Source organism: Aplidium turbinatum, chromosome 1, assembly GCF_918807975.1.
Source record: "Aplidium turbinatum chromosome 1, kaAplTurb1.1, whole genome shotgun sequence".
Taxonomy (NCBI): domain Eukaryota; kingdom Metazoa; phylum Chordata; class Ascidiacea; order Aplousobranchia; family Polyclinidae; genus Aplidium; species Aplidium turbinatum.
This window is the reverse complement of record NC_137472.1, coordinates 53,802,360-53,814,780: the sequence shown is the minus strand read 5'-3', so window position 1 is coordinate 53,814,780 and position 12,421 is coordinate 53,802,360. Positions and strand designations below refer to the sequence as shown.

The 12,421-nt window shown below is 38.7% G+C and overlaps 1 protein-coding gene across 1 annotated transcript in view; it reads right to left on the bottom strand.

Moving 5' to 3' along the window:
* Nucleotides 1-12,421, bottom strand: part of LOC145783000 (gem-associated protein 5-like) — a 30,852-nt gene that overhangs the window by 15,800 nt on the left and 2,631 nt on the right. The gene's annotated exons all lie outside the window — the stretch shown is intronic.

Sequence of the window (12,421 nt, the reverse complement as noted above, 5' to 3'; positions counted from 1 at the left end):
TTTTGGGCCACGAAACAGATTCACAAACCACTATTTGTGAATCTGTTTATTTGCGGACCCCCAATGCAAAAGCAAAAACGAATAAAACCGAATTTTGTTTATTTAAAAAACTGATAACATCAATGGGACGGATGGGATTGCTTCTTATTGCATAAGTCATCAATTCTCGGAGTTATTTGTGAGGTTTAGTTACATTAGAGTCCAGGGGTTCTTAACCTTTTTTGTCTCGTTTACCCCTTGCCAAATGAAAAAAGTAAAATTTACCCCCACCGTTTTGGTGGCCCCTTGTGATGTCATCGTGTCCAGTCAACCATGCGAAGAAATGCAAAACATCCTTTTTTGTCCGGATTTACCTTGGCATATATCAAAAACAAGCTGTTTATTTGCCGAAGACACGATTGTTCTTGACGGGGTTCTGTGAAAAATAATGTCTATTCCAGAGGTGACGAACCTGCGGGCCGCATGCGGCCCGTCAAAGAATTTTGTGCGGCCCGCAAAACAATTTCACAATCGCTCATGCATTCAAGACAAAAGACATCTCAAAGCTGTTTTATGCCTTCACTGTTATCGTACACCTTTCCTTTGCTGTTTTCCAGCTTCCATATCTGTTTGGTTGGTTTTGAATCTTTATCCTCGGACTGACAACGCCTAGATAGGCTCCTGGTAGTTTTGCATCAAACTTTGTTTAGAAATCATGTTTTTTGCTTGACTTGCAAGCAAACAAAGTTCGATGTTCAACAAACTGTTGCCTAGATATCATGTTAGGCTTTTCTGAATAAAAATTTGTTGCCACCAAGTTAGTCTAAAGCAGTGGTTCCCAAAGTTGGGTCGCCTGATAATTTTTTTGGGTCGCTTGTTTTTCAGGCATATTGTATCTTGGGCGAAAAAATAACAATAAAAAAAAATTAGAACGTGAAGAGATCGATCACAAAACTGGAAAATATAAACACAAGTCATGAAGCGTTTCATGTCGAGACATCGGAAAGCTTTGTAGCATGATCGTAGTGCAAGAAGATTTAACAGCTTTCGCTTTTACATAATTGTTATTATTATTATTAAATGTAAACCCAACAAAAAAATTTCAGTCTCAAACGTAAATTAACTTGACAAAATTACGGGATATATATTGTAACGTGCACTATATGTCACGAACGCTATGTCGGACAAACCATGACAAAGTTTTCCACACGTTGGGCGACACATAGTCTAGTGTGGTAAAACGCTTCAAAGACAAAGCCCCAAGTGCTGTATGGACTTATTGCTTTCTCCACAGAGAGGCCTTTGCTGCAAAAAAGCTGTCTCAAGAGCTGCACGAAGTGTTGAATGATGCGAAGTGTGTAAACTTCATCAAAACAAGTCCACTTAATAGGCATTTGTTTTCCTCTTTGTGGATTCTGATTATCAAGCATTGCAGTTGCACACAAAAGTGCGATAGTTGTCACGAGGTCGTGTCCTGAAGCGAGTTTGTAATTTGCGGGAGGAGATTGCTATCTTCCTGAGGCAACAGAACTGTGTGAGATTAGCCGAGAAGTTTTTGCAAGAAGACTTCAAGGCAAAAGTTGCTTACCTTGCCGATATATTTGATTCTCTGAATTCTCTAAATTTATATATGCAAGGCAACGGTTTTACGGTGATTAATCGCGCCCCAAAAGTTTCTGCTTAACACAAAAACTCATATTTTGGAAAAGTTATGTCACCAGAGATGAGTACGATATCGTTCCTCAGCTAACGCAATATATTTGTGGCAAGGAAGTTGATTTTAAGCAAACCATAATTGGACACCTGGAACAGTTTGCCAAAAAGTTTTTGCACTACTATGGAGAATTTCTAACACTTAATAACCAAAATGATTGGATAATTGATCCATTTGTTGGAAAAGATCTGCCTCAACTTTCCATCCATGTTGCAGAACAGTTTATGGACAGAAGTAGCAAATCGTATTTCTTTTGCGTCCTACAAAGACAAATACCCCAAAGATTCTGCATACATCCACTTTTGGGGTTCCATGTAGCCTACAAAGTGTATAGCCTACCACAGTTTCACAATTAGTGATTCAAAAACAGATTCCATTTGCAACAACTTGGCTTTGTGAGATTGGATTTCGCACCATGTGCATATTGAAAACTGAACAGCGAAACCGGCTAGAAATTAAAGCCGACATGCGGCTATGCCTAAGCAAAATAACGCCTCGATTTAAAAAACTCTCTGACAGCAAGCCAGCACAGCTATCTCATAAGTGATTTGATAAACATATTATTTTCGGAAAAAGTTACTGCTTTTGTAGTGTTGTTTGTTTGCAACACAATCTTGTATGGCTTTTAAAATATTACGAATTTGGGTCGCAAGATTTTACCGAACTGAATTTTTTTTTAAAAAGGGGTCAATTTAAAAACGAGTCGGGAACCCTGGTCTATAGGCTACGATTAAAAAGTTGTGTGGCCCGATAACTCATGTGAAATTGACAAAGTGGCCCGCGACTGCAAAAAGGTTCGTCACCCCTGGTCTATTCAAATGACTTTTGTGCTTGCTTTCCACGAACAATTTTGGAGATTCTTGGAACAGTCGTTGAAAGAGCTACTCGCATGTCGTCTTTGGAGACTAAGCGAGATCGATGTTTTGTTTTAATAGTCAACAATGAAGAGAACCCTGCTTCACACGGATAAGTAGTTGGAAAGGTATAATAACTTCAAATGCATGCTTAGTCAGCGTAGGAAACTCTTCGACTAATCCACACCATAACTTGGAAAAGTCACCATTGCACGATAAGAATTTGGAACAAAGCGTTGTTGAACATTGAATATCAATCAATTCATCTTTGCAAAGATCATCGTCAGCAATACTTTCTAACTTGGCTTCGAAGGGAGGAGTTATCCAAAGAGCAGTACGGTACTGTTAAAACTTTCACCTTCGAAGTAACCTTCAAAATTCTTTTTTAGGGCGGCAAGGTGCTGGCGTATGTCGACTTCGAAGTCAGAAATCTCGTTGCGACTTCTACTGACTTTCCAATCATCAAATGTTGGAAAATTTGCGTAAATATGAGTACTAAAAATTTCCTTTTTGAACTCTTCTACTCTACAGATCTAATTTTGTCTGAAAGCCCTGAATTTTATCATGTACATCTATAATTAATGGTCACACTTTTCCTTGCATTTGCATATTGAGCTGGTTTAAACTTGAAAAAATGTCCGTTAAGTAAGCCAATGTACCAATAAATTTGTTGTCGCCAAAGTGCTTACTCAACGCGGATTTGCGTTCTCGAAGAAAAATCTCGATTTCACCATTTAATTCCAAAACTCGTGACAAAACAAGACCCCTATAGAGAGCCACCGAACTTCGGTAAGATAAAGGAGAACAGAGTGTTCTGATCCCATCTAATCACAAACCACTTTGAAAAGACGATGATTTAGAGCACGTGCCCTGATAAAATTCACACATTCAACCACGTGCTTCAATACTGCTTTCAAATATTCTGGAAGGATTTTACTTGTCAGTGCATGTCGATGAAGGGCACAGTGAGTAGAAATGATGTTCAGTGCGCGTTTTTTCCACCAGAGTTGTAAAGCCAGACTTAGTACCGAGCATAGAAGGGGCACCTTCTGTGCAAAGTAAACCCACATGATTCCAGGATATATTATTTTGTTGAAAGAAATTATCCATTTTTTCCAAAAATGTAACACACATACGCTGCTGAAATGAAACTGGCAGTCTACTTGCGTGGAGATAAAAGAAAAAGACGAAAACTTACATTTAGCATAAATTTGAATCAAAATCGAGTGCAACACTACCAGTATTATAATAACTGAAAAAATGAAGTTTTCTTTAATTTATGAGTCAGTAAATTTACCCCCTCGGTAGGTAAAATTTACCCCCAGGGGGTAAATTTACCCCCGGTTAAGAACCCCTGCATTAGACGGACATTCAATAAAGCCAAACTTAATATACTCCTCATTGTATCTTCGTAAGCTTATCCTCTTCTTCTTTTTGGACAAAACATGCTGCTGGAATACTGAACTTAACAACTAATTCAATGGCAGTATAATCACACAATTAAATTATCCGACAACTTCACTTGGTTTCTCATCTCTATCTCACAACAAACTTTTCTCCCACCAATCTTTGTTTCACTAACTTTTGCGTAGGCAAACGGTTGAAGTGATCTCAACAAAACCGCAAATCCCGAATGGCGATATGAATATATTACTACGTCATAGACGAGGAATACGAGATTTTTTCGTAAACAACTTTTTAACTGCAATAAAGGTGCGACAAGTAAGATTTATGATACTGGATAGCAAAAGGTTTCGAAATCATTTAAGTTGTAAAAAACTAAGGCAATTATCTTTGACAGGGTAGTGAGGGTACGCACTGTACAACGTATGATATATAAGTGACTTTTTAATTTCTTGTCATATCGCCACGGACCACCTGTGCAGTGGTCCGCAGACCACAGTTTGGGAAACCCTGCACTACTGCACTGTGGCGTCAAGGTCTTAGGTGTGGCGCCCGGTCATTTAGGTGCTATTCCAAGTAAAGTCTATTTCATTAGGTGCTTGATGGTAATACTGCAGACAGTGGCATACGCAGGATTTTCTCAAGGGGGGGGGCATTTGAAATGCTTTTTAAATTGAATACAGATTAGAGCTGGGCGATATTACGATATTTCGATACGATATTTTTTCGGCAGCGATATTTATTCACAAAGCTCCGATTTTATCGTTTATAAATGTACTGAAATTATAGCAACATTTTCGCATGCGCAGTGACACAGACATCGCATGCGCAGACAACCCAGTGTGTGTGTGCATTGTTTACGCATTGCGAGCAGTCTGACATCGCATGCGCACACAACCCTCAAGCGTGTGTGCATTATTTACGCATTACAAGCAGTCTTTGTGATTACGCAATCCTGCTTATTGATTCCCAGGTGTTACGTTGTTGCGAAGGATGAAGTCCGGTAAACACGATAGGAAACTTGCAAGCTGACTTAATTAAGCCACCAGTGTTAGTAGTGAAAGGGTGTTTTCACTTAGTGGCTCAATTGTTTCCAAGAAGAGATCGTGCCTAAAACCCTGCAATGTCAACATGCTGACATTTTTGTCCAAAAATCTTTAGTTTGCGACAGTTAAATCGCAGCATTGTTTGAAATGAATGTTGTTCATTTCAGTACCAGTGCTCAGTATGTTTTTCATGCAGTTATAGAAAGCCGTGCTTTGCGATTCGCCGTAAAATATCGAAACTTAGATAATATTGTTTTATTTTTGGTAATATCATATCAAAATTATTTTACGAATATCGCCCAGCTCTAATACAGATTGGATAGATTTTGTCTTTAATTATGTAACTTGTATGATATTATTATGAATGTAATTTGACACACTGAATAACACCTGAAGGACTGGGCGCAACAGGGCACGCACCTATTGGGCAAGCATCTAACTGTCTACACCCAAAAGACATGGATCCTTAAACATGACTTACTGTCATTGCACAATGCACTAGAGATGCAGCAAACCCAAAATTTCTATCCGCACACTGCACCGCAACTCACTCATCTATCCGCGCACCACACCGCACACTGCAATTTATCTGGAACTTTGACACTGTACCGCACCGCACACCGCAAATTACAAAAATTTTAAAAAATATTTTAACGCGTTATTTTTTAGAAAGTCAATTGTAGCAAAAAGCACCAATGGCATATAACTGGTTAACCTACCAATACAGTTGTGCACTAATTGGCTAAGGTAACCATCAATCATTTTATTTTTTGTCATTAATGCGTCTGGGCGAGGCCACCGAAAGTAGGAAGGCCTGTTGCATCGCGGCGGTTTTCTGCTGACGTCATCACGAGCGATTACAATTAGTTATATCGGCGCTGCCAAATAAGCGCTTTCATCGCAGGCTTGTATTTTTGTCTCGCTTGATCTGTTTTTCAGCGCACTTTCAACTACAATGTAATGTAATTGATTGAGTTTCGCTTTTAGCAGCATGATCGTTGCTTACTTCACAGACCACAGTGTAGATTCTAACGATCTGTTATAGCCTGATGCTGCGAGTTCGTTTTGGCAATATCGAATTTCTTCACATCGAATTGGACTAGCTTTCGGAACACAGTTCCCTAGTTATGTGCTATGACGAATGGTGTTGAAGTCAGTGAATGGTTCTTTAATGTGGCTCTTTGGTTTAGCTTGAGGCTGCCGGCTGTTCAGTTTCTGTAATGATATCGACGATTTTTCTTGGTCCCCACAAAATTCCTATCTTTTACATGCATTCTACTGCTACCAAATCCTGCTGTATTAGAAAGTCCAAGTTTAATGTAGTAAAAGATGGTTTATTTTAATGGGAAAGAACAAGGAGTGCTTATATGTACTGTATACTACTTAAAGGTTAGAGTAATGCAGTGGACTACAGCATATACAGTAAAGATAACAAAACAACAGAAGAAAAGCAAACCAAAAATCTCCAGTTCTGAAGTTTCGCTGTCATGATGTGTATTATGACAGCGAAACTTCAGAACTATTAGTTCCCTTCTCTGATTGGTTGTGTTTAATTGATCTCGCGTGCTCTGTGCACAGTCGACGTGTTTGGCTTCTGGCATGATTCGCGAAGCTCTTGTTCAACAGTTCTCTTTGTCCACTTTTCAGTTGTGTTGTGAGGGTTGTGTAAAGTTAGGTGCTAACTTTATGTTTATGTTTAGCTATGTTTTATAAAACCTTTGTTATGGTAATCCTATTAAGTAAATTAAATATGTCAATTTATAAAACATAGCTTTCAAAGAGATAAATAGAAGAAATGGATAAAGTGTTGAGACCAGACAAATTGGATATTGATCCAAGCGAGAAGGAAACAGAATGGGCATGGCAGCATTGGATAAGGACTTTTGAGACTTTCTTGGCGGTTTTGCCCCAAGAAAATTTAAACAAGTTGAGTGTTCTATTCAATTATGTATCTCCACGAGTGTATCGCTTTATTAGCAATACCACTTCGTACGAGGAAGCTAAGCTTCAACTTGAACAAATTTTCGTTCAGCCAAAAAACGAAATATATGCTCGCCATGTACTCGCAACTCGAAATCAACACAATTCCGAAACCATTGCCGCATACTTGCGTGCATTACAAGAGTTATGTAAAGACTGCAATTTTCGTCAAGTCTCAGGAAAAGAATACGAAAACGAATATATTAGAGATGCTTTCATAAGAGGAATACATTCTTCGTGGATCCGTCAGAGGCTCCTAGAAAACAAAACGCTTACTTTAAGTGAGATGACGGATCAAGCAAAATCCTTAGAAGCAGCTATAAATGATTCGCAATCTTATGCAACTCAGAACGCTATTAATGCCACCTATCCCGAAGAATCAGTCGTGGAAGATGTTTCTGAAAACACTTTGTCGACCTCTATCAATAAGGAACAGTGTATGTTTTGTGGGAGAGCAAGACATTGCAGATCTGTTTGTCCAGCTAAAGAAGCACATTGCTTTAATTGCCAGAAATTAGGACATTTTGCTAATGTGTGTCGTGCAAAGAAAAGTGTTAATGTTATGAAAACTAAACCAACTAAAATATCTGCTTCCATTTCTTATTCTACAATCGGAGCAAGTTTCAAACAGTACCCTGCACCAAGATGTACATTGGGATCTGTCAAAGGTTTTGTTCCTAGTTCTCTTTCAAAGGCGGCGGCCCCTGTTGTACTGAGCGACAAAACTGTTTCTGCGTTGTTTGACAGCGGAAGTTCTGAGAGTTTCATTCACCCTCGCATCGTAAAGTCCCTCAATCTCAATTTGGTCCCACAAAGGAACACTATAGCTTTGGCGTCTTCGAAATGTTCCGCTGAACTTTTGGGTTATGTGACAGTAGACGTCTCCTACCAGAACCACGTATACCCAGGTATGAAGCTCGGTGTTCTTGACGCCTTATGCGCGGATGTCATACTCGGATTAGATTTTCAATCTCAACATGAAAGTGTGATATTTCATTATGGAGGGAAGAAGTCCAGTGTTTCTGTGCCTGTGTGCAATTTTACCTTTTTGAAGATTAATCCCCCAGAACCATTTAAACATCTAACCCCAGACTGTCACCCCATCGCTACGAAATCACGAAAATACTCTCTAGATGATCGGACATTCATTCGCAGAGAAACCACTCGTTTGCTGCAAGAATCAATCATCGAAGAAAGTCAGTCACCTTGGAGAGCTCAAGTCGTGGTTGTCAAAGGACAAAACAGCAAAAAAAGGTTAGCAATCGACTACTCACAAACTATAAATAAATTCACACTATTAGATGCTTTTCCGTTGCCTAACATGGGAGAATTAGTGAATGAAATTGCTCAATACCGAGTTTTCAGTACGGTCGATCTAACTAGTGCGTACCATCAAGTCCCTCTTCGAATAGAAGATCGAAAATTTACAGCGTTTGAAGCAGATGGCGGGTTATACCAATTTACAAGGCTGCCGTTTGGAGTCACTAACGGAGTAGCTTGTTTTCAACGAGTAATCACTGAAATCATCAAAGAAGAACACTTAGAAGGGGTCTACCCATATTTAGACAACATAACTATCTGTGGACACAATCAAAACGATCACGACAAGAACCTCAGGAAGTTTATGGAAGTTTCCAAGAGAAAAGGAATCGTTCTCAATGAAGCGAAAAGTATTTGGACCACAAGGAAGTTACCAATACTTGGCTACGAAATTTCTGAAGGTGAGATCAAACCGGATCCGGACAGACTGGAACCCTTACGTCAAATGCCTGTGCCAACTAATGCGAAAGAGTTAAGTCGTTGTTTGGGATTTTTTTCTTATTATTCAAGGTGGATACCCCGTTTTTCTCATCGTATACAAACACTCACCAAATGTAAATCGTTTCCTTTAGATGAAACAGCCGAACAAACATTTGAAGATCTTAAACGAACTATTGCCGAAGCTGTGGTAATAGCTGTAAACGAAAAAGCAACTTTCGAAATTGAGACAGATGCTTCAGAGAACGCCTTGGCTGCCACCTTGAATCAAGAAGGAAGACCTGTTGCTTTCTTTTCACGGACACTTAGAGGCTCAGAACTAAAGCATCCAGCTGTGGAAAAGGAAGCACAGGCAATTGTAGAAGCTGTTCGCCATTGGCGCCATTACCTGGCTTGTCGTCATTTTGTTTTAAAAACTGATCAAAAAAGTGTTACTTTCATGTTTGATCAACGACACAAAGGTAAAATCAAAAATGACAAAATTATGCGATGGAGACTTGAACTGGCTGGATACCATTTCGACATCATGCATAAACCAGGAAAGGACAATGTAGCTCCAGATGCTCTCTCAAGGATGTCGTGTGCTCTTCCTTCAAGTGAAACCTTGTACAAAATACATGATAGCTTGAATCATCCTGGAGTTACAAGACTGGCCCACTTCGTGAAGGTGCGTAATCTGCCTTATTCAATTGACAATGTAAAACAAACTGTAGCTGATTGCAGAATATGTAATGAACTCAAACCTCGTTTTCACCGCCCAGACGAACGACACCTGGTGAAAGCAACGCAACCATTCGAACGTTTGAGTATAGATTTTAAAGGACCTCTCCCATCTCGTAATCGTAACAAATACTTCTTGTGTGTCATCGACGAATTTTCTAGATTCCCATTTGCCATACCCACTCCCAGTATGACCACTGAAAGTGTAATCGAAGCGTTAACTTCATTGTTTACCGTTTTTGGAATGCCTGGTTACATACATTCTGATCGAGGGTCTTCTTTTATGAGTCATGAACTAAAACAGTTTTTGTTGGAAAGAGGAGTAGCCACAAGCAGAACCACGCCGTACAATCCTGCTGGAAACGGACAAGTCGAGAGATGCAATGGCGTTATTTGGAAAGGTATTCAACTAGCCCTAAAGTCGAAACACTTACCTACTGAGTGCTGGCAGGATGTACTTCCTGATGTCCTACATTCGATGAGATCACTCTTATGCACAGCTACTAACGTCACTCCACATGAGAGACTTTTTAACTTTGTTCGCAGATCTACAAGTGGATATTCAATGCCTACGTGGTTGTCGACTCCGGGCCCGGTGCTTCTTAAACGCTATGTACGAAAGTCTAAAAACGACCCGTTAGTTGATGAAGTACAACTAATTGAAGCTAATTCACATTACGCTCGTGTAGAATATCCAGATGGACGAACCTCAACAGTAGCTACAAAGCATTTAGCACCGTATGGAGGATCTTCCGAAAAACTGGAGATCATACCCAATTGTGACAAAGTGTGTGGTCCAGATGATGAAGATGCCCATGAAGAAAATACTACCAGTACTAGTAAAGTCGCCGAACAAACTGACTTCACCGAAACTCCTCCAAGAGCATCGGAATTGAACAATACACCGATTTTGTCCAAAGAAGCCGTCTCTCCAATTACTGATAAACGGTCTGACACTGTTACGGACGATCTCACAAAAGAGCGAAGTGATGTCGCACCAGAAACATTACGTCGATCTACTCGTGAACGACGCCCCGTGGATCGTTTAATGTATTATTAGTTATTGTCAAGATTTTGTTAGTATGCATTGCTTTCATTTTAAAGTTTGGGAGAATGTTGTAAAACTATTAGTTCCCTTCTCTGATTGGTTGTGTTTAATTGATCTCGCGTGCTCTGTGCACAGTCGACGTGTTTGGCTTCTGGCATGATTCGCGAAGCTCTTGTTCAACAGTTCTCTTTGTCCACTTTTCAGTTGTGTTGTGAGGGTTGTGTAAAGTTAGGTGCTAACTTTATGTTTATGTTTAGCTATGTTTTATAAAACCTTTGTTATGGTAATCCTATTAAGTAAATTAAATATGTCAATGTGTCAAAATGTATTTCTTCTAAACGAATTGTTCGGGCAATCATTCAAACTTTAAACGTAACTTGAAAACAAAATAAAATTACTAAAGCGCACATTACACAAAGTTATTGCCGCACAACAGTAAAACAATATAAAAATGACTGGCTGTCATCAAAATGTTGCAACCTTTGCTGTACATCTAGAAATGATCAAACGATTACATACAAGGGATGCTTACAAGGGTAGGTTTGACAAAAAAAATTGTAACTATGCGACATCTACCAGCATATTTATCAATCAACAAAGTGCTGTAATACCAATTACACTTCTATGTATATATCAGCTGATTGTAGGGTGACATTTTTTCCTCTCACCTTGCTTTGTGTCAGAGCGCTGCAACAGGTAAATTCTAATGCATATGGCAACATAAACAAACATAAACAACATCAACTTTTCCATTATGTCATTTGTGGACTGGCATCTATCTTTTTGTTCCTGGTTTTGAAACTCTGCTTCGTTGCAAAGCCGTAGCAAGATTACTTTGTTCTTTCTTCTCCATCAGTTCATCTTTGCTTGGGCGTGGTGTCACAGAAGTTGATGATAAATACTTGGGACAATTCGGAAATACTGTTGGTATTGCTTCAGTTAATAGTTTTGGCACTTTTAAAGAATATGACAAAACTCTTCCCATTTTTTCATCAAATGCAGATGATTCACGCAAAATTTCATGAGGCTGGAAAAGCACTTCACATACCTAAACAAACATGTACAAACAATTAAATAAAACATATTTGAAAACAGTGACTGAATAATTTACTGATTTAACTATTATACCCTTACCCTTTACAGATTAGACCTTTGAGCATTTGTCAATTATAAGGTCCAAAGTTGCAGGCATGAAATTAGTGTTACATCACTTGTATATCAGGACCTCATGGGCAAAACAGTAAAACAAGTTTATGACAATACACACATTAGCGAGACACTGTGCATCTATAATTATCAAATGTAAAATTTATAAAGAGAAAGTTTCTTAGCTTAGATGATAACTAAGCACCGTAACTAGTGACCACTGCAATTACCATCAGTCATTATGGTAGGCTATGATTTGAAATCTGGAATATTTTTAAGTACCAGCAGGCCTACTGCTTTTTGTCAAAATAGTTTTCTCTAGGTCTTCAGAATCTTTTACAAAACATGGTTAAATTGCATGACGAAAACTTTTGATTTTTAAGTTTTACAAGTTAAAGCTGGAAAAAATTCACTTAAAATTAAATAAGCTGGCACAAAATAATTTAACTGCAATCTGATTAGTTGAACACATTATGTTTCCAATATTTGCAAAGTCTCATTCCTTAAAAATGTTTAGGCACAAGGTTTACAGAGAAATAAAAATGCCATTACCAGTACTATAAAAAATACTTGAAGATTCCACAGTACATATTGTGTTTCAAATTTGTATTTAGGAAATGCTTACTCTGCTGGCTTGCAATGGAGTGAAATGTTTTCTTTTGATAGCATGTATCCACTTCTTTAAATTATCATCTTGGGGAAATTGGAAAACGGTTACTTTTGGACCATTTCTGTAATTTCCCTTGCAGTTGGGCACACAAACAACATTATG